This window comes from Oryzias melastigma, linkage group LG7 (genome assembly GCF_002922805.2).
Source record: "Oryzias melastigma strain HK-1 linkage group LG7, ASM292280v2, whole genome shotgun sequence".
NCBI lineage: Eukaryota > Metazoa > Chordata > Actinopteri > Beloniformes > Adrianichthyidae > Oryzias > Oryzias melastigma.
The window spans coordinates 32,555,224-32,575,849 of NC_050518.1; the positions used below are offsets into that span (position 1 = coordinate 32,555,224).

The following is a 20,626-nucleotide window of genomic DNA, read 5'->3' on the forward strand; positions in this document are numbered from 1 at the left end:
CAGATATTCACAACCTAAGTTCAAAGTGGCTGATGAGAAAACTCTGATGAGCCAGTATTCTAGAAGTATTCTAGCAGTATGGACGGATAGATGGATGGATGGATGATGGATGGATGGATGATGGATGGATGAATGATGGACGGATAGATGGATGATGGATGGATGGATGATGGACGGATGAATGATAGATGGACGGATAGATGGACAGACGGATGACGAATAGATGGATGGATGAATGATGGATGGATGGATGGACGGATGACGGATAGATGGATGGATGGATGGATGATGGATGATGGATAGATCAATGAATGATGGATGACGGATGGATGGATGGATTTTGTCACCGTAGTTTGGAGAGGTTGGATTCTCTGCTCTTTCTGGTTTAACCCTAAAAATATCAAATTAATAAATGTTTGTTTTTTAATTAATGTCATTTTTCCAATCTGTCATAATTACCAATTAAGGCATTTATTTCATGGTATGTCAATATCTTTATTTTGTCATAAATATAATTTTATTTGACTCAACCTGTTGGACCTTCTGACACTTTGATGTCTTTAAATGGATCATGGTCTTTATGCTATATTTCTACATTTTTAAGGTGAATTTTTCCTGCAGAAGCTTAAACTCTTTAATTCTAATGATGAAGCAACATGTGACAGGAGGAACATCCATTTCCCGCTCTTGTAATCAATGATAGCAGAGCTGCCGTTTAAGGCAGGAGTGCGCCACAGAGAAACAAACGAGCTCCTCTAAAGCTCTGATTTGATTACAGTCCAGTGTTTGTGGAAGTCCTGACTCAGACTCTGCTGCCACTCACCCCCAGCAGCTGCCCAGTCAGCAGCTTCCTGTGGCTCACGCATTAATCCTTCCAGGACAGTCTGGGACCCCAGGACCAAACCCCGACCTGACCGGATCTAAACCCTCTTAAAAACAGATCAAAGAGTAGAGCGTCTGGACTTTTAGACGTGTACAGAACATCTGGAATGTGTCTGTGATGTCTGAGCATTCATGAGACAACCACAGCCAAACAAAATAAATATGTCGTTTTCAAGGACCTAGTGTCTGCAGAGGAGAAAAACAAAGACGCTCATGGATCTATTTGTCTGCAAGTGAATGCATCCGAATGGGGCGGAGCTCGGAGCTCGTACCGATTTTAGCTTCTGCATCACAAATATGATCTTTTGCTAACAGCATTTTTCATCTGTCCTGATTCACAACAATTTGAACAAAGAAATACTCAAATCAAAGACTTAATTTTGAATTATCTTAATTATGTCCCAGAAAAATGCTACAAGAACATGTTAAAACCCCGTGTTCATCTGAGAGGGTCTTGGAAGGGCCAAAAAACTCTGTGATCCCCACAAAGACACATGAACAAGCACACCCACACACAGCCACTCTCTAAAATTAACTGTTAATCATAAATGGTAAGAAGAGCTGACTCATGACTTCTCTCTTCTTTGGTGCTGCTTAGCTTACCGCACACACACACGCACACCGACACACACACACACACACACACACCCCCACACGCGCACCCCGACACACACACACACACACACACACACACACACACACCGCTTTGCTGCTAGCATTTGTAATCATTTCTGCCTTCAGCAAGTTTTATTTTCTGCTGATGTTTGTGAGAGTCTGCTGACTTTTATTTCAAAGTGTGTAATTCTGACCCATAATGTGATTAAAAGATATCAACCAAATCAATAATTAAGAGTAATTTGTCATCACAGAACAACATGTCCTCACTGACATTGAAGACCCACACAAACCTCCCGTTAAGCTACGTTCACACCGGCTGTTGAACGTTCAGATCCCCAAATGTTCACAATGGACCAGCAGGAGGAGATTCTTCTCCGTTAGTTTCGGTTCTGTCCACCACCATAGTTCTCCCTCACAGCTCTATTCTGATATATGAAAGACTTCTACCCCTACGGCTTCCTACCCCTACGTTACCCTCCAAACAGAGAGATGTTTGAAAATAGTGTCTTTGAATTCAGATGTCACTTCCACTCAACGACATCCTCAACAGTCGCCTGTCAGCAACATTAGCGCGGAGCTGCTAGCGATCGAATACACAAATCAACAGCAGTTTTAAAAATGTAAAAACGTCATGCTATAGTTTAGAGCGAAGTCCCTTTCCTCTAAACTATTTCAGACACCACTTTCTCATTAAAATCTCCTTCAGTTGGAGGGGTAGGGGAAGAATTCAGATTCAAAATCAACATTTAGTTTTAGGTTTAACATGTCTCTGTAGAAAACGAATTTTCTTTATCCTGAAAAGGAATTTCTCCTGTTTAGAAACTGTAAGAATCATGTTACCGACTTATAGATCGATTGTTCCACCTGTGCATGCGTGTTAAGGTTTATTTCCTAAACTAAAGTAAAAAAGAACTTTTGAGAATGTTATTAATCCCATAACGGTATGATGGTACTGATAGTCTGTTCTATTCTGTTCTGTTGAAAATGGAATAAAACAGATCAAAGTACAGGATTTTGTGGTTTCAGGCTACAACAGCTGATCGTGTAAACAATGCAGCAGCGGATCATTTTAGACCCAAAGGTGGGAAACAGCCCTGAAAGAAGCAGCAGACATGCCAGTCCACTCATAGGGTGTTAATAAAAAACATCTGTCAAAAATAAGAGGATGACGAAACAAAAGCAGCTAAGCTAACCTGGAGCTAAAGTAGGTTAACAGGCAGCTGAATGTTGGTGCTGTAAAAACAGACAGACAGAATTTAAAAAGGATCAGAATATCCAACTCTCTTTCTGTGATTGTGCTGGAGAACTCTGTCAGGCTCTGCATCACAACATCTTCCAAGTTCATGTGGAACACAGACCTGCTCCTCCTCAAACATTTTTAAAACATCCTTTACATTTTTATTTTTATTTATTTGTGTTTGCGGTTTGAACATCAGTCCTTCGTTTGGTAATGGAAAGCTCATCCGTCTATTTTCTTTCCTTCTTGTTGGGGGTCACAGGATGCTGCAGTTTACCCAGCTACCCCTGGGTGAAGGTGGGTTCACCCTGAACAGTCTGTCAGTCCCAATCATCTCTTCTTGTGTTTGGAGGTCTCTCTCCTGGCCTTTCAGACAATTTGTGTTCTTATTCTAATTCATACCAAACCTGCTGTAAAGCTGAGTTTGTGCGTCTGTCATGAAGCTTTGTTGAGTTTTTGACACAAACATGGGATCAGACGTGTCCATGTCTGATAAATATTCACCCTTTAAAGCAGTAGATATAAGCTCCTGTTCATCTTTACTTCCACACAAACACAGCGTCCTCAGGCTGATTCCGGCTGTGCTTCATCCTGCCTCTGTGATATCACTGATCATATAAAATAATGATCCCACTGGCTTATTAAGTCTTAATGAATGAGGCTGCAGCTCCATTCTGCTGAACAGAACTGGATTGTTTCATCATCAGCGCTCAGATCTGCTTCTGCTAATTACACTGTGTGGATGGAGCTCTTCTCCCCCCAGTAGCTACATTTAGATTCAAAGTTAGCAAACAACTCAACTGTATCAGCAGGAAAATGTGTTTATGCTTCTGAGTTTTTTAACGCTCCAGTCTTTGAATGAACATCTGAGAGCTAAAAGTGTTCATGTTGGGGATTATTTTGAGAAGTTCTGTGCAGACGTGAGAGAAAAGGACTAAATAATCATCTGCACTGTCTGTCATAGAGGTGACTGCAGACTCTGGAGGTCAGTGTCCAGCTTATCCTCTGTCCTTCTTTATGGCAGAACTCTCCTGATGTTGTTCCTCAGCAGCAGAGGTCAAACGTAGAAGCTGAAGAGGCTGACCTTTTTCTGCTTTATGTGGACGAAGAGGTTATGTCTGAATTCTCACTCTGTTCTCTAACTAATAAAAAGTTCAGAATTATCTAGTGCCCTGGATTTAAAAGCAATTCGGAGACCGTGTTCACTCTTTTTCTTCCGTTTTTTAGCGCTGGATATGACGTCACCGATCTCACCGTGAAAATCAAATCAATACGAACATTTCACGACGTTTATTTATGACTCCACTGGTTTCTGGTGATGAAAACGTGGTTTAAAAATACATTTAAACATGTTTAATTTGCAAAAATTGCTCGACCGCAATGCATTGTGGTCTATATTTGCTATTGTAGTGAGCACTGATGCACACAAAGACTTCTGGGAAACGTCTAGTGCACTTGATTTTGGAAATTCATACAGCACTACAAAATGCTCTAAATAGTTGACTATATTGTGATTGGGGGAGTTTGGACAGTTTCCTCCTTATACTCAGGAGTTCACAACCTTTACTCCTTTTCACTCTTCTGGATGGATCATAAGGGTCACAGACTGAAGTGAACAATCAGAGCGCGCTCCTGCCTGAGCTGGAGATGTTTTTATTATTAAACACCATGATGTTCATCAGAGAAACAGAAGAAAGTTGGAGGACGCTCTCAGGAACATCATGGACGTAGAGACTGAGCGTTGTGGGAACATCCGCTCCTCCAGAGAAAATATTCTCCCAACTAGAATAAAAAATGATTAAGAAGAAACGACAGATTATTGTAATCCCAGAGGAAAATCTCAAACTCCTGTTGTATTTGGTGACAGAAGCTCTGCTGTAAATGCAATCTCTCCCTGAGATAAACTCAAAGATCTGGAACATTTTCTACAAACACAATAACAATTCTCTCAACTTTTGTTCATAAATCTGTGATAATGAGCACTTCTCCTTTGGCTGAAATAATCCATCCCATCTCACAGGTGTACCGGATCAAGGTGCTGATTAGACGGCATGAATATTGCACAGGTGTGCCTCAAACCAGGAATTCAATTCAATTTATATAGCCCAAAATCACAACACAGCCGGGCATCATGAGTTCTTTAAACTTCGAATGAGATGACATTAAAATGTAGATCTTCTTTGTGCTCTAATCTTAATCACAGATGTGTTCTTGAGGTTTTCCAATAAAGCATAATATATGTTTTTTTTACATTTCATACAGTCACAACTTTTATATTTTGGCCAAAACTACATTGAAAGCAAATCCTCCATTAAGCACAACAACCTCGACTTCTGTCAGGCTGAACGTCTGTCGGATCTAGTTTGAAAAATAAAGATTTGGCCTTAATCACTTTAGGAGTAACAAAGTAAAGCAGGACAAACAGAAAGGCTCGGTTCCTGTGAAAAATACAATCAAACAACGTCTCTTTTAGATGAAAATAGACAGAAAATAACATCAGGATCGTCCGCTCATAAAGACGGGGTGGGGTGTAATTTTGGGGAGTGGGTGTACCGTTGTTCACTTATTCAAAAATAGAACTGTTGCACAGTTACCACAACAGAAATGTTTTTCATAGAGTCATCTTTATCTGCTTCACATTATTCAAAATGATGAATGATCAGTATTTTAAAAAAAGGATGTTTCTTTGTGTGTTTTTGGTACGTCCCCATCTGGTCATGCATCTGTTATTTCTGTCTTCCCGTCCTCTAATTCCTTCCCCTGTTACCCATTGAGAGCCAAATATTAATGTTAACAAAAGGAAGGACACACACAAGCACACACCAACACACCCCCCCCCCCACACACACCCCTGTTGTTCTCAGTAGAGCTGCAGTCAATTAGCTAATAGCTTGTTAAAGATGATCTCTATTAGAACTTTCAATCAATCAATTAAACAGAACGAATGACGATTTAATTGATCTACATCAACTTTCCTGTTGACCTCATGATACTGTCACCATGGTTACCGCATGAAACAGAACTGATGATGATGCTGAGTCAGCAGGATTTGTGTGTGTTACACAATAAGAGTAAAGCAGCATCAGTGCAGCAGCATGCAGTGTTTTAGATCATTGTGAAGGTCTGGGGATTCGTTTGCAAACACCAACAATAAAAGTGTTTGTTTTTTATCCAAAACAAAATAATTGTGATCTATTTTTCAAATAATGATAAATGTAATCTGGGTTTTTATTTTTCTTCACAAAAAATTAAAAAGCCAAAAATAGAAAAAAACAATTCTATTCTTGAGGTTACCGACTCACAAAACAGCAAACCCCATGAATGTATCGACTAAACTGTTATCATTTAATCTGATCTGCTCACTCTGATCTGATCTGGACATTCAGCTGGCAGAAGCTGTGTCTGCCTGAACCTAAACAATAACGCCAAACTCCGAAGCCAAGGACAAGGACACACTCCCTGGACCGAACAAGAAAATTCCGCTGAAGGAGCGATGAGCAGAGCCTGTTGTCATAGAAACATGAACTCCTCCTCACTCATGACCCTTTCCCTGGATTTCAACTGTGGTGAGAAAACAGACTCACTCTGATTTGTGTGTGCATGTCCAACGCCTTGGTGACTATCTTTCTTGAAGGAAAGGTCAGAAGTGACCAGCAGAATGATTTCTTGTCGAGGGAGAGCCCTCTGGAAGTTGGGGCTTCTCTCTGACCATGAAGGATGGTGGTCTTAGAGCCAACAGCTGATCACGAGTGTAAACAATGCTGGGGGTCCTCTGGGCATAGCTGCAGTGGGTCATGAGTAGCCCCAGCACCACAAAAAGGAGAAAAAGGAATCAGACCTCTGAATCCTGTTGGTTAGATACTTAGCTGGATAAACAAAGAGAGCCTAGAAACAAAACAAGAATGACAGTAGATGTACTTAAGCATGAAGACACTAAAAAAGTTAGAAAAGTTTGGCAAACAACGAGAGTCGCTGCCACTAGCTAGCGCCTGAGGCAGCACCGTCTTAGAACCATGAGGTTTTTGTTTTGAATCACCCTTAGTCCTGCCTGACCCCCCAGGATCTGCACCATCAGATGAAGGTTTGGACCCACTGGGAGTCCAAACTTTCATCTGGTGGTGACTAAATCGCTCCTGGGGGTAAATTCAGACACTCAAACCCCTCCACCACGGTAAGGTGGGGATTCAGGGAGGGGAAAAATGTTTTTTACCCAATTGGGTGGGAAAACCGAAGGACTCGGAGGAAACCCTTTTCATTTGGAACTAATCATTTAGTCTGACTGATTTTTGGGGGCCAAATTGAGATTACTTTTTGGGTAGTCGTCCTGCACAGCTCCATCAAAAGGCTGGATGTCATCGTCTGGGACTCTTCTAGTCCATCCTAAATTATCAGGAACCAAAGAATGGTTCTTCTAACAGGTGGGGGGAACCGAAGCACTCGGAGGAAACCCACGCAGACACGGGTCAGTCAGGGTGAAGCATCAACCCAATTAACCAGCACCGCCCCTTTTTTAAGCCCATTTTGGTGACTCATTTTACAGAAGAAGTAGAGATTTACACTAAATCTGAACTCCAAACTCATCTTATCTAAACCACTTTCACAAGTCACATTTTTTGTGTTTATATCATCAACAGTCTACAATAAACATTTTCATATTTTATGATTATAATTAAAAAGAGTCACATGAACAGATTTAGACATATTTCCAGCCTTTTGATGGTGCGGAACTGACTATTTTTTCCTTGACATAATAGTGAAATCAAATCAGAATTTTGATACAAAATTAGACTTTTTTAAAGATACAAGCAAAATATAATAATAAAAAAGTGTCACTAAAACAAATAAAACTTCATTCACAAAAAGCACTTCACCTACTTTTCTCAGCTGAAGTGCTTTACAGTTAAAAACAAAAACACAGAAATTCAAATAAACCCCCACCCCCATTAACACACAGGCCTACCATAGTAAACTAATGCATTTCTAAATAGTACAATATCCCTAATTTAAATCAAACATTAAAAAATACTAATTCAATCAAACTTTACGTATAAAACTTCTAATACTTTGTTCAGCTTGAAGTGCTTTACAATCAAATACAAAAACACAAAAATTCCAATTCGAGTTCGCTGGATCTAATCCCAGCACACAACACTCCTGATGAACTTCTAGAGACCCTGAGAGAACAGAGAAGTTTTGTCTCGGCTGCGTCTATCTCCAACCTCTTTCACGCTCCCGTATTTTCTTCTGCTCTCGAATCTGTCTAGATTCCTTGGAAACCTTTATTGGTTCTGGTTTTTTAATAATTGGACCTCTGCGTTTCAGACTTGGGGGGTTTCCAGCAGGACTCTGAGGCTTGTTCACTTCAGCTTTAGGTGGTTTGGTGGTTCCAGCGTCTGTAGAAACCTGCTTTGTAGGCCCTGATTCTTTTCCTGTCACGGGTATCAGACTTGGGCGGTTTCCAGCAGGACTCTGAGGCTTCTTCAGAACAGCTGTTGGCTGTTCGGTTGCTCCAGCGTCTGTAGAAACCTGCTTTTTAGGTCCTAACCTTTTGGCTAACACAGGTAACAAACTGCAGCTGTTTCCAGCAGGACGCTGAGGTTTCTTCAGAACAGCTGTCTGCTGGATCTTGGATCTGCATTCTGAAATCTGCTCCGCCAGAACAGACTTTTCCTTCCTTAAAGACTCCTGTTCTTTCTTTATAGCTTCAAGCTTGGCCGGTATTTGCTGTCGTTCAAAGAGGTCCAGGTTAACCTCTACGAGTTCCCGTTTCAGGTCGTAGTTCTTCTTTTTCAGATCCTCAACATCTTTAACCTGTTGATGGTATTCTTTGAGCAGAGCTTTGGTTCCCGATTTAGAATTTTCAATCTCTGTTTGTTCCTCCTGAAGGACTTTTATTTCATCTTTGAGGAAAAGGATCAGACTTTTCATCTCCTGGATCTCTTCTGGATAGACGACTTCATACTGCTCGCTGTAGATCTGAATAACCTCCTGAATGTGCTGGCATTGACCCTCCAAGTTGCATTTTTGTGCATCAAGGTTGATCAATTCAATCCTCATTTCTGCCTCTTGGCTGCGTTTCTTCTTGAGCTCTTCCATTTCTTTCTGGAGAACTTCCTTTTGCAACTCTAAGGCCTGGATCTGATCTTTGTATTCATCAGTGGAGATTCCCGGGGTCGTCATCAGAGGAGCTTCCTCTTGCTGGATCTTGAGTTGAAGCTGCAGAAGCTTCTCCTTTAGGACGGAGTTTTGGTCCTGGACAGCTTTGAGGTGGTCTCCTGCAGAGATGTGGGTGTCTGTGTTGTCTGAGAAGCAGACAAACTTGTCCAGAACCGTCTTAACTTCCTGGACCATTTCCTGGTTTTCCTTCTCCAGGACGATGATTTGATGTTTTTGCTGCTGAGCTTCATCTTGGTGTGCAGAGATGGAATCCGTTTTGAGGTTGTTCGTGTTTCCACGTTTGAACAGATTCCTAAAAACTCTCCTCATAAACCGACTGAATCCGGTCAGTTTTCTGGAGCTGGTCAGCGTCTGGCTGATCGATCCACAGAGGAATTCTATCAAGTAGCTGATATGCCGAGAATACAGCATGGTTGTTTCGGATTGGGTTGAGTCCGGAGAAAAGGTAAAGATTTTGTAGAGATTCTCTGATCTGGATGTGAAGACTTGTAGACAAAGTGTCTTGGTTCTTGGTAAAGTTTGCGAAATCACTCTTGAGATCTTTGGAGGGCCTTTGGTCTAACCGCTATGGACGTTTGTTTCCGTATCAAATCGTTCAGCGAGCGCTCCCTATAAGACCTTGGTTGACGAACCAAAATGACATCATTCCTTTGAACATGTTTCTACAGATGATGTCATTTGATGTCATTGCACTGTAGTTTATGTCATTTCACATCACTCTCCTGTAGTGACGTCATTCTGTGTGACCCTCGCTCTCTCAACACCCGTGGTGACGTCAGTCGTTAAAGTCACGTGGGAGTGAGCAGCATGTTGAGGCTGAAACTCCAGCAACTACAAACATTTGTAGATTTCCTGTTTTATTTACATGGAAATGTTTATATAAGCGCAGAAACTGAACTGACAGAGACAGAAAAAGAGGATTTTATTTCAGCCGGAAGCTCAACAGATTTATGACCACAAGAGAAGAGCGCCATCAACCGGAAGAGACGATCTATGGAGGTTCTGACTTTCCCTTCAGTTTCGGTTCCATGTTTTTGTATCCGGATCGGGATCAGATCAACGTGAATTGATTTCTCCGTGCTTTTCACGCGCCTCTGATCCGCAATCCCCGCGCGGTGTCACATGATCCCCACAGCAGCTGGAGTCACGTGACTTACTGCTGTCTGATGCTCTTCCTGATCAGCGCGAACAACAAACGCGCTAAAATTCTTGGACCAGACCGGTTCTGAAGCCCAGAGGAGTTTCCAGCTGAGGACTGGTTTGAGCGAGAGAACCGGATCAGTCTTCAGGTCCCGGATTCAGTTTTTGGTTTTTACATCAGCTGGAGATCTTTGATGTCCAAACACACGAGCTTCCCGGAGCCGGTTGAAGAGCCGAACCTGATCCAGGTGAGTCACCTGTTCGGACCATGTCGGGATTGTTTTTCCTCCGGTCCACAAAGTTTATTTCACCCTTTAGAACAAGAAGATCTGTATTCATGCTATCACTACTATAATGAGAAATACAGATTTATTTCTTTTTTCAAGCATAAATAAACAGAAACATTAAGAGAAAACGTGAATTCGTTTCTAATCCTTTAGATCAGGGGTGTCAAACATCCAAAACACACCTTACATTCCAGACAACATTAACATCAGCACTAAGCTTCTAAGCTTCATCAAAACTGGCTCTACAGACAAAAATAAAACAAAAACATAAAACTCTCGGCTTATTTTAGAAATGTACACACATTAGTTGAAAGAACAAAACTGATGGACACATTCTTGACTTTTTCAGAAATAAACCAATGAAAAATCAACCTGCAGGTGTCTGATGTGATAGGTCTGATACCAAACAAGGGGATTACAATAGAACGAAAACATGAACGTTTCCATGAAAACGTTTACATGAAAACTATGTGAAAATGAGCTTGTCTCGCCGTCTGACAGTCGGGGAGCTCCAGAGGTGACATCATGGCGGCGTGAGTCATCAGTGATGAAGACGGTCTCTGTGCCAGCATAGAATATTCTATCCGACGGTCCACTCAGTCTGTCATAATTAATACATGTCATCCTTTCAGCCTGAGTGTTTCCAGCCTGCACAGCCTCTTCTGCTTCTGTCAGACGTGTTTTTCTCCATAAAGTTATTTCTGCAGTAAAACAATCACATCTAATTAAACTACTGAAGTATCTGAAATGTTTTGTGGTTTTATCCTCTGGTGAAGGTTGGATTTCTACCATTTCATTCCCAAAACTTCCACGGTAAATGTCAGAAACTGGAACACAACACGTTTGCTCCATCATGTTTTCTGCTAATTACAACAATCTGAAGTACAGAGAAAGTCATTGAAGCCAATCACACAAACATTTTAAAAGTACTGAACAAAAATACACAATAAAAATGTAAAAACACCTCAAACCACCAGATGACGCTGTGAAGATTCTGCCCTGAAACTGACAAGTCATTTCATTCCTGTATGAATCTTTCTGAGTATATATGAGACTGGACTGAGTGACTCCTCCCCCTGGTGTTCCAAACAGGAAGTAGCTGCTGGCTCCACAAAGCTAAAGTCCCAAAGACTTCTATAGAGAAATAAACAGCTCTTATTCAATCATTCTATTGGTCAGAATAACCATTCTGGATCTGGTATCTTTTCTTAACACATTGTTCATAATCCTAATTTTTTTCCGGATATTTTGTATTTGTTGCAAGTAATTAAGTTATAAACTGACCAATCAGATGCGATGCTTTCTGGACTCCACGTCTTTTGTTTGACAGATTCTGTGAAGCCCGTTTTCAGTGGTAGGAGTGTGGACTTCCAACAAGCTTAATTTACTTAATTTCCCCAAGGGTGCCATCCCAAAGGGATTAATAAAGCAAAGTTTAAGTCTAAGTCTAAGTCTAAGCTCACTCCTGATTGGTAAAAGTTGTTACCATTGAATTAATGACTCAAACCGACTTTGACCAATCACTGCTCACTGATGTTATGTGCCTCCAACATGGCCGCGTCCCGATCAGAACTAAAAAGTGCCTGAATTGGTTTTATTGGAACCAGAAGTAGGGCGTTATCCATGGGAGACGTCTCACTCAGTCCAGTTCTCTAAAACAGTCGATGGTCAGCCTGGGAGCCAGTTGAGTCTTTGGGACCCAATAGCATCGTTTCCACTGAGTTGTCCGGTCCAATCCGGTCCGGTTCAGTTCTGTATTTTGAGTGTTTCCATTGTAAAGTGGACCAGTTCTGACCCGTACCTCTCAAGGGCGCTCAGTCTATAGAAACATAGAACAGGATGGTGGGCGGAGCCTCTATATCCACCTGCTGATGGTCAGAAATGATAACATTAGAAAGCTCCAGCTAAACTAACATTTCTGTTTTCCTCGTTAGGGCGGTATTTTTCTTTAAAGAACATTAAATTCCTGTTTTATGCGATGTAGAAAAAGTCAAGACAGAGAAAGACGAACTGCTGGATGACCTCCATTGTTGCTTCGCTAGTCATTGCACCACAATGACACGCTAGCGGTCTACAACACGAAGAAGAATCTCTCAGAGGAAGGGAGGCTGAACTGAGTGGAAGTGCTCATCAGAATTAACTGGACCGGACCGGACCGGACTGGACCGCTCAGTGGAATCGAGGCTTTTCCAGTGGGACCCCCCAAATGGTATCCAGTGCCTTCCTGGGACTCAGCTGGGATTATCCAGCAAACGACAGTGAACTGAAGGAACAAATGTTTTAATGGAAGTTACATTTTGTGTAAATGTTTGCTGTCGCTCAAACTTACACCGTGCCGGCCTGTCAGGAGTTCTGTTGCAGACGTTCTCCGGTCTCAGGACGGATTTCCGTCTGAAAGCTTTCAGCAGCTTGGAGACGTCTGTGGGGTTAAACTGCCTGGCAACAGCAAAGAAGCTGCATTATTTATGATTGGGTGCTTGCTGGTTGCATAGTGTGCCATTTTATATTTAATGAGGGGGTGTCTGGTCACCATGTTCACAATTTAAGTTGCATGTTATTGGGATGTTTAAGCAGAACTCATTCTGGATCTCCAAACCAATCAAGTTTAAACACAATGTAGGTCTCCCCATGAAATCTGCCGTGCCGTTCATGTTTTTAAGTGCACTATGTAGCAGGACCTGGTTTGTTAAAGAACTCTGGCTAAGGCAAAGATCTGTGGTTCTGATTGAAGATCAACAGAACCTGTCAGTGAGACCCCCCGCCCCAGTCCTGGTTCATTATCATTTGAAGAGGCGCTGGTCCTGGATGTAAAGTGACAGGACGTCTCTCCCTGTCACCTTTAACCTTTTTTTATTTTGTTTCTGGCAACATGTGCTTTGAAAGTCCATCCATCAATCAGAACCTGGTACCAGGTACCGTTAGGGGTATGCAGCGTTCATCCTGGGAGCTTGCCAGTGGGGTCGCAATGTTCCTCTCCGAGAAAGGTTGTTTACAAAAGTTTCTCCCCAAATCATAGACTGTATATCACTGGACGGCTTATAGCTTATTCCAGGAAGCTATAGTGTTTCTATTTTGCATGCAGTGATGTTTGTGCGTGTGGGGGGGGGGGGGGTCATGGACAAACTTTGTTTTTTGGGGCTATTTTGTTATTGTCTAGATTATAATAATATGGAAATAAGAAAAGTTGTTTCTTCTCAAAAAATGTTTGATGTTTGAATGTTTAAAGCTGAACTTAACAGTCTGACGTTCAGATGTTTCTGTTTTTCTGAAACGGTAAAAACCATCTCTGAGCCTTCAGACGAGCTCCAGACTCACGGTCTTTGTGTGAATGTGATGTGACGACGTTGAACGGTGACACAGCCCCATTTAAAGACTACAATGAAAAAGAATAGTTTAATCTACATGATTTTAATTGTCCTCGTGTGAAGTTAATCAGCATGAAATGAGTGTCAAAGTGGCTCCCTTTTGTTGTCGTTCATGTCTTTTAAGAATCTGGAAACACTAATGACTCCTCCCTTTTCTTTTTATATCTCTTTCTTTTTCCCTCATTGTTGTAACTGTTTCCTCTCATTTCTTCTACCTTGGTTCCATCTACTTTCCTCCCTCTCCGTGTCCTCCATCATTTCCTGTTTCTTTTTTCCTCATGCCTGTTTTTCACTAATCGTTTTATTCATGCAGTTTGAGTCAAGCGCACGCACACACACACAGAAGGACACATTAGCCCCTGCATGAACCGTCTGAGCTCTGCCAGGATCAGGGGCTGCAAGGCGCTGATAACACCCTCACTCTCGGGGGGTTCACTCGGCTCTGGTTTCACATTGCAGCCAATCGATCGATTGGTCTGAAATACAGCCTGAAAACCAGAACCACAGACGAGATGGCAGGACGGGGATATGCAGCCGACGGTAAACACTGAGGAACCCAACACGCTCAGGGAAGAGAGGATGGAGAACCACCGACTCCTCGGGTGTCACATCATCAAACACGTCCTGGAAGAATGTCAAGCTCTGACACTGCCCCCTATAGGCAGCAGTTTGCATTACAATCATACTATCAGTCTGATAGTTGTCTAAAGACGGTGTAAAAAACAGAGTTTTATCGCCTACAAAACGCACGTCTAAAACGCTGTTCGAACCCGTTCAAAGTGCAGAAATTTTGAGAACATTTGAAGCTGAAAATAGTTACATTTATTTTAGAATAGCAAAGTTTGGGACATTTTACATTCTTTTGGTCAAACAACAATATTTTTTTTCAATTTGTTTTATTTGGGTTTCAAACAGTTTTGGTCCCACTTTAGCTCCATACGCCTGGACTCTGACCGCTCTGGTAGATGCTGGTGTTTGGCCTCTGCCTGCCTGACCCGGATTTAGCTGTGCTTCTTTCCTGTTCCTGTCTGGGCCAAATAAAGATGCTGCACTTGAATCCAGCCGTCTGCCTGTTGGTGACATTCTCTTGGACTAAGATTTTTTTACAATCGAAAACTTTATCGATAAGATCATTTTTCTTTCTAGACAGAAAATAAGACAACTTTTGCAGTACAGTCTCTAATAGAATTAATAATCTCTTCATCCTTCAATCGCTCACTTTACCATTTTTTCTACTTGTACTTTTATTCTGTTTCTAAAGGCTGTTCCTCTGAGAATCCCTTCACCCCTCAAAGCTTTAATGCTTCATCCATGTCCCAGTTTTCTGCCCAGCAACCAGATGATCCCTTTTACATGGTTCAGTGTGTGACGGGGGGGTTTAGAAAAGGCATGGAGGTGCTGAAAAACCACAGAGACTGATGCTGAAACAACGGTTTTATGAGTGTGGACGTTTTTATGAAGCAGCTGACTGCTCTTGTTTTTCTGACTTAATGTGGTAAAAAGAAAACTGTCAGGAAACTGTTTCATGTCTCTCTGCTGCCCCCAGCCCCTCTGATCAGGTACTGCAGCCTGATCAGGTTCATTATTTTCGGTCCAAATGAACTTTTTACTCCAAAATGTTTGAGTCTGCAGACTTTTTAAACAACTTTAACAGTTTAAGATTATGAATAAAAAGGCTTACATCAAAATGTAGACATCTGGAACCATTCAGTCAGAAACCACCGTGTTTTTATGTATTTCAATCGTACTGACGCCTTTGTTACTCTGAGCTCAGCAGCTTATAGTTTCCTCCCCTCTGCTCTGTAATTCCTCTTCCTTATTTCTCCATATTTTCATCCTAAACATTGACAGGCACAGAAGCCTCTTGTTATCGAGGGAAGAGGATTCTAGACCAGAGGTTCAGCCCGAGGCTCTGCAGCCGCATGCATGCCGCTCTTTTGTCCCTCTATTGTGAATCTCTGGCTCAGGCTAATCATTTCAATAAATTGTGTTTTTTTTATTTTGTTTTATTGATTATTAAATGTTGACATGTATATTTAGATATTTAACGTATTAGATAACTGAGCGAAATGATGGCAAAAGCTTTAATGTACTAATATTAGAATACATTTAAAGTACATATTCTGCTGCACGACATTGCTTAATTGCTGTTAAGAGACCACAATCTTCAAAGAATTTAAATACAATTATATGTATACTTATGTTTAAAAAAAAAATAGAATTTACGCCAAAGTTGTTTTTATATAATAAAGTAACCAAAGTCCCAAGGATAGAAAATGTCATCTTTGACTTTTTCTCGTTCTTAGCTCTAGAACAGGAGAATCTGATTTAAAACAGATTATATTTTATTTTGAAAGGAACTTTTATGTTGCTGACAGTAAAATATGCTAAATTTGTTGAATAAAAAAGCACAACACTTTTATAACTCAATGATTGTAAATGTTTAAAACTACATTTTAAACATAAATGGCATCACAGTCACAAAAGCATAAATAAAAGAATAATTTCGTAAACAGAGTGGCTCTCACTGGGTTTGGGTCTGTAAGGAACTGGACCAAATGGCTCTTTTGGCGTTAAAGGTTGCAGACCCCTGATCTGGACTGTTCTGGTCTGTTCTGGTCTGGTGTGTCCAGATGACCAAGCGGCTGTTCTTTTCAATCTCTGCTGACTTACTGTTATTGTTCTGGATAATAAAGAGAGCTGCAGTTGCAACTGAGGTTTGGAGGAAAGTCACAGACTAATGCAACTGTTTTCAGGTTTATCCATCAATCTCTGCTAGTATTACTATCTACTTTTGCAGACAGCTGGTTTTCAGTCTTAAAGAAGAAAAATATAGTCTAAAAGCCTTAGTCACACGCTCCCGTCCAGGAGTTGATCCATATGGATGCTGCAGGTTTTTGGGTTGTCTGAGTCTGTGGAGGGTTAAAATGTGCATGAACATTTTAGCTGAGCGGTCTATGATCTTAATATTTGATGCAAGCTCCCTTCTTCCCCCTTAGAGGTTTGCCCAGTTTTATCCACAGACAAACGCCTGCAAGGGCAGTTTGGACTCAGGTTTAACCATGTTTGAGGCTCTCTTGAGGTGTTTGTTTCAGAACCCATAATCCTGAAGGGAATTCTAGTGATAAAGGTAAGGTCTGGACATGTAAAGCCATGTGAGGGACAGTTTAAAATGGCTCTGGGTGGTTTGTTTTTAACTTTCTCCCACCCTATCTCCCTTTTTTCGCTTCAAGTCGCATGTGATTGGTCAATATGTGTTTGCGCTGAGCAGAGGAGGGCGGGGCAATAGCTCAGTACGTTTGCAACTGCAACAGCATACAAACCGAGCATGAGGGAGAGGTGCAAAAAGAAATGGCTAAATTGACAGAGAAGTTTTCTTAAATGGTTACGTTCACACTGGGAATGCATGTTTAAACAACCGCTTCCAGTGAAAAATCTGTTTTTTCTGCTTATCCTTCTGGGGTCGCCACAGGAAAGTAGCTCTCACTGTTTCTCACGGTTGATTTGGCAGAGTTTTACGCCACATGGCCCTCCTGACACAACCCTGAGTTTTTGATATTGATTCGTTTTGTTTGATTTTAAATTGATCTTGAATAAAAAAGGTGAAAAAGAGCTGATCCAGACAGGTTTTGTCTGTAGCCGGGAACTCTTTAAAATTTAGTTATAAGTTTAATTGTGAAAAGTTGCTTTTTGTATTTTATAATTTATTAAAATTACTTTTTTAAGTGAATAATAAGTATATTCCTTAAAAAAAACAGTTTTTATGTGAGAAATTTGTTTATAATGTGTGATTTTATATTGTTGTTGATAGTAAATGTATTTAAGAAACAGAACTTGAAGTTCTGCTTTGGAGCTGTAGGAGTCCTTCAGTGAGCCAAAGCAACCGGTTCTCCCAGAAGATCTAGAATTTCCATCACTGCATTTCTTGAGTTTTGGAGCAGAAGTATGTCGGTGTCTGCTGCTCGTAGCATCAAGGCAATGCACTCTTGTATCTCCATGGGCTGTGTCTAAATTCTTTCACTACTTAGTGCACTCTATAGTGCGTTTGCTATTTTGTAGAGGTGTCCGAATCTATAACTCTAAGATCCAGTGTTCTAGAAATGTCCCAGAATTCTCTGAGGAAAACCAGCGAGCGTCCATGTCATCCATTTAATTTAAAATAATTGTCGACATACTAAAAAGTTTGTTTATTTAAACATATTAAAAAGAAAGTTTTGAGGTGGACGACGCTGTCATGTCATCTACCTGCTGCACCAGGTGCTGACTCACTTAGAGACCACCAGGACCGCTGTGATTGTCATGTTTTTTATTTTTTTAAACTTCTCCAGCACATTCAACACTATCTGGCTTGGACTGTTGCAAAAGAAGCTGGAGGGAGCAGAGTGGATGGTCCATTAGTGGGTTGGTCCATGGACTACCTCGGCAATCGTCCACTGTACATGCATCTGTACATCTGTGTGTCTGAGGTCTCTGCAGTACTGGAGCCCCTCAGGGAACCGTGGTCTCACCCTCTACGCTTTGGACTTCGCATACAACACCACCAGCTGTCATCTCCAGAAGTACTCAGATGACTCAGCCATTATGGGCTGTGTGTCTGAAGGAGATGATGTGGAGTACCGGTCAACCATCAGGAACTTTGTGAGCTGGTGTGAGAGCATCATCTGTCCTTAAATACCAGCGAGACCAAAGAGACGGTGATTGACCCCCAAAGACGAACAAGAAGAAACGGAACACGCTGGTCAGCAGGTCTGGCTCTGTTCTGGACTGCTCGCTCATACTGGCTGGACTCTAGAGGATCCATCATGGACAACAGCTCTACCGCTCTGCAGCCGATTGTGAAAGGACTGAGGAGTTCCTTCAGTGCCAGGCTCAGACACAGACCAGGTCGTCAAAATGTGCTCAAGTTTTCACAATTATTTATCTATATATTTTCTTATTTGTTTGTTTGATGCGATATCTGGTGAGCTGTAATTGTTGGCTACAATCACTTATTTTTGTCAGGGCTGCCATGTTGAGTGAATTTCTCCCTGTGAGATGAATATGGTCTAATTCAGTTGAATAAATAAACACACACCGTTCCCCTCTCCGGCACTATATAATTTTCCCATTGAATGGTTATAAGGAAGTTATAGGGAGGAGGCTCAGACATGGCCAATGTTTTTCTTGTTTTTGTTTTCATAGAATATTTTTTTGTTTGTTCCAGGCAGCAGGTGGAGTTTTTTTTAAGTAATCTTACTTTAGTGGGTTTTTTATTGAACATTTGAAGAATAAAGAAAAAAAATATTACATTATAAAAATACGATACAAGAACACAACACAAATCTAAATAAAAATCACGATTATTCTTAACTTTTGAAACAGTAACATCAGTAATATACATTTTTATTAACTAAATCATGTTACTAGTGAATTGTATTCAATCCAACGCCAAATAAATTGGTAGGCTCCTCCTACTACATTTGAATCCTCCAATCACGTTAGAGGATGAGCTGGCATTAAAGAGCCGGAAGTTAACAGGAAGTGATCACATCAGCCGAACACAGCAGCGTTTTCTAGGTTTTACGCGTCTTTTGGACAGGGAGGCACTTTTCTCTTCGTCTGTATCCTCGTGAGGTGAGTCTGAGCAGATTACCGACGATAACCTTCTTCTATAAAACACGGAGTCGTAATGTTACCGTCAGGAGCTAGCATGCTAACAGCTGCCCGCCCGCGCGACGGTCTGTTTCAAAACATCCCGGAATGATTTGACAATAAAACAGTTTCTGCCGCGAGTGGACGGTATTAATGTCTATGAACAAACTGTGTTCTCGGAGACGAAAAAGTTTCTAATTTGGCTAAAACAATATAGAATGATTACCTGATAGTTAGCGCAAATATTAAAATAAATCAAAGTTAAACATATTCCAGCAAATACACTGAGCCCAAATCGTTATAATCTGTGGTTTATGCTCATTTTTCGTATTAAGATTGAGTTGGCTGCTGATGTGGTCACATGAGTCTCAGTCAGACTTTAGATGATTACAGAAACTCCCTTGAATCTGCTGTAAATGAGAACGTCGCCACACTAAAATGAGTAATCTATGGAGCTGATTAGGATGAGTAGATTGTTGTCAGGCGCTGATCCTAATCACGATCCTAATCCTAATTTCTGTCTGGAGCTGTGATCAGAACCCGTCCGGACTCTCCATCCCAGAGGTTCTTCAGAAGCTCGACCTCCCTGAGCTTCTGGTCAGTCTTGAGTTCAGCTGAACTCCTGTGAGTTTCTGTTAATCCTCTCAGGAACTTTCTGCTCCTCAGCACAGAGGTCATGGAGCTGCAGCAGTGTTGAAATGGGAAAAGATAACAGTCCAGTTTATTTCTCTCCAGCTGCTCCCAGTGAAGCTGTTTCTGCAGCTTTAGCCTCCACAAAGATCTGCTGTCTCTCCTCTGTAGGTTTGAGCTAAATGTTTCTGTTCATGAAGGAAGAATAAAGCGTCTTTCTTCAGAAATGCCACTTTCAAACGCTGCATAGCTGATTGACTTAACTGCAGGTTTTTGGAGTATTTAAACCGACTGGAGTGAAGCAAGCCTGAAACATCCACAGACAACGAGGACAAAGGAGTCCTCACCCCACCCTGTCCAGCTAAGAGATAACATAGGTGCTCTGAATCAATGAGAGAACTCTCAGTGGAGTTTAGACTGCAGATATGAGCAGATTAGGACAACAGTGTACTTATGTTGGCGTTTGAATTGTTGGGGATGAGAGCATTTTCCTACTGAAATGATCTTTTTAACCGTATAGCCACCAACGTTTGTGAGGAAGGCAGCTAACAAACTTATTTTAATAGTCTACTAATCACCAAGTAATTTTTTTGATTAGCTGACTGATAGGATCATGGATAAATTGGATGTAAAACACATTCTAACCATCTTTAGCTTTA

At 41.3% G+C, this 20,626-nt stretch overlaps 1 protein-coding gene across 3 annotated transcripts in view; it reads left to right on the forward strand.

Moving 5' to 3' along the window:
- Positions 1 to 10,066: 10,066 nt before the first annotated feature.
- Positions 10,067 to 20,626, forward strand: part of bcap31 (B cell receptor associated protein 31) — a 30,030-nt gene continuing 19,470 nt past the window's right edge. For 2 of the 3 annotated variants that reach the window (XR_002918273.2, XM_024263873.2), the window contains exon 1: positions 19,165 to 19,319. The gene's annotated coding sequence lies outside the window, so the exon portion shown is untranslated. Of the gene's footprint in view, positions 10,303 to 19,164; positions 19,320 to 20,626 lie in introns of those variants that run through there. The other variant, XM_024263874.2, reaches the window with a different exon arrangement.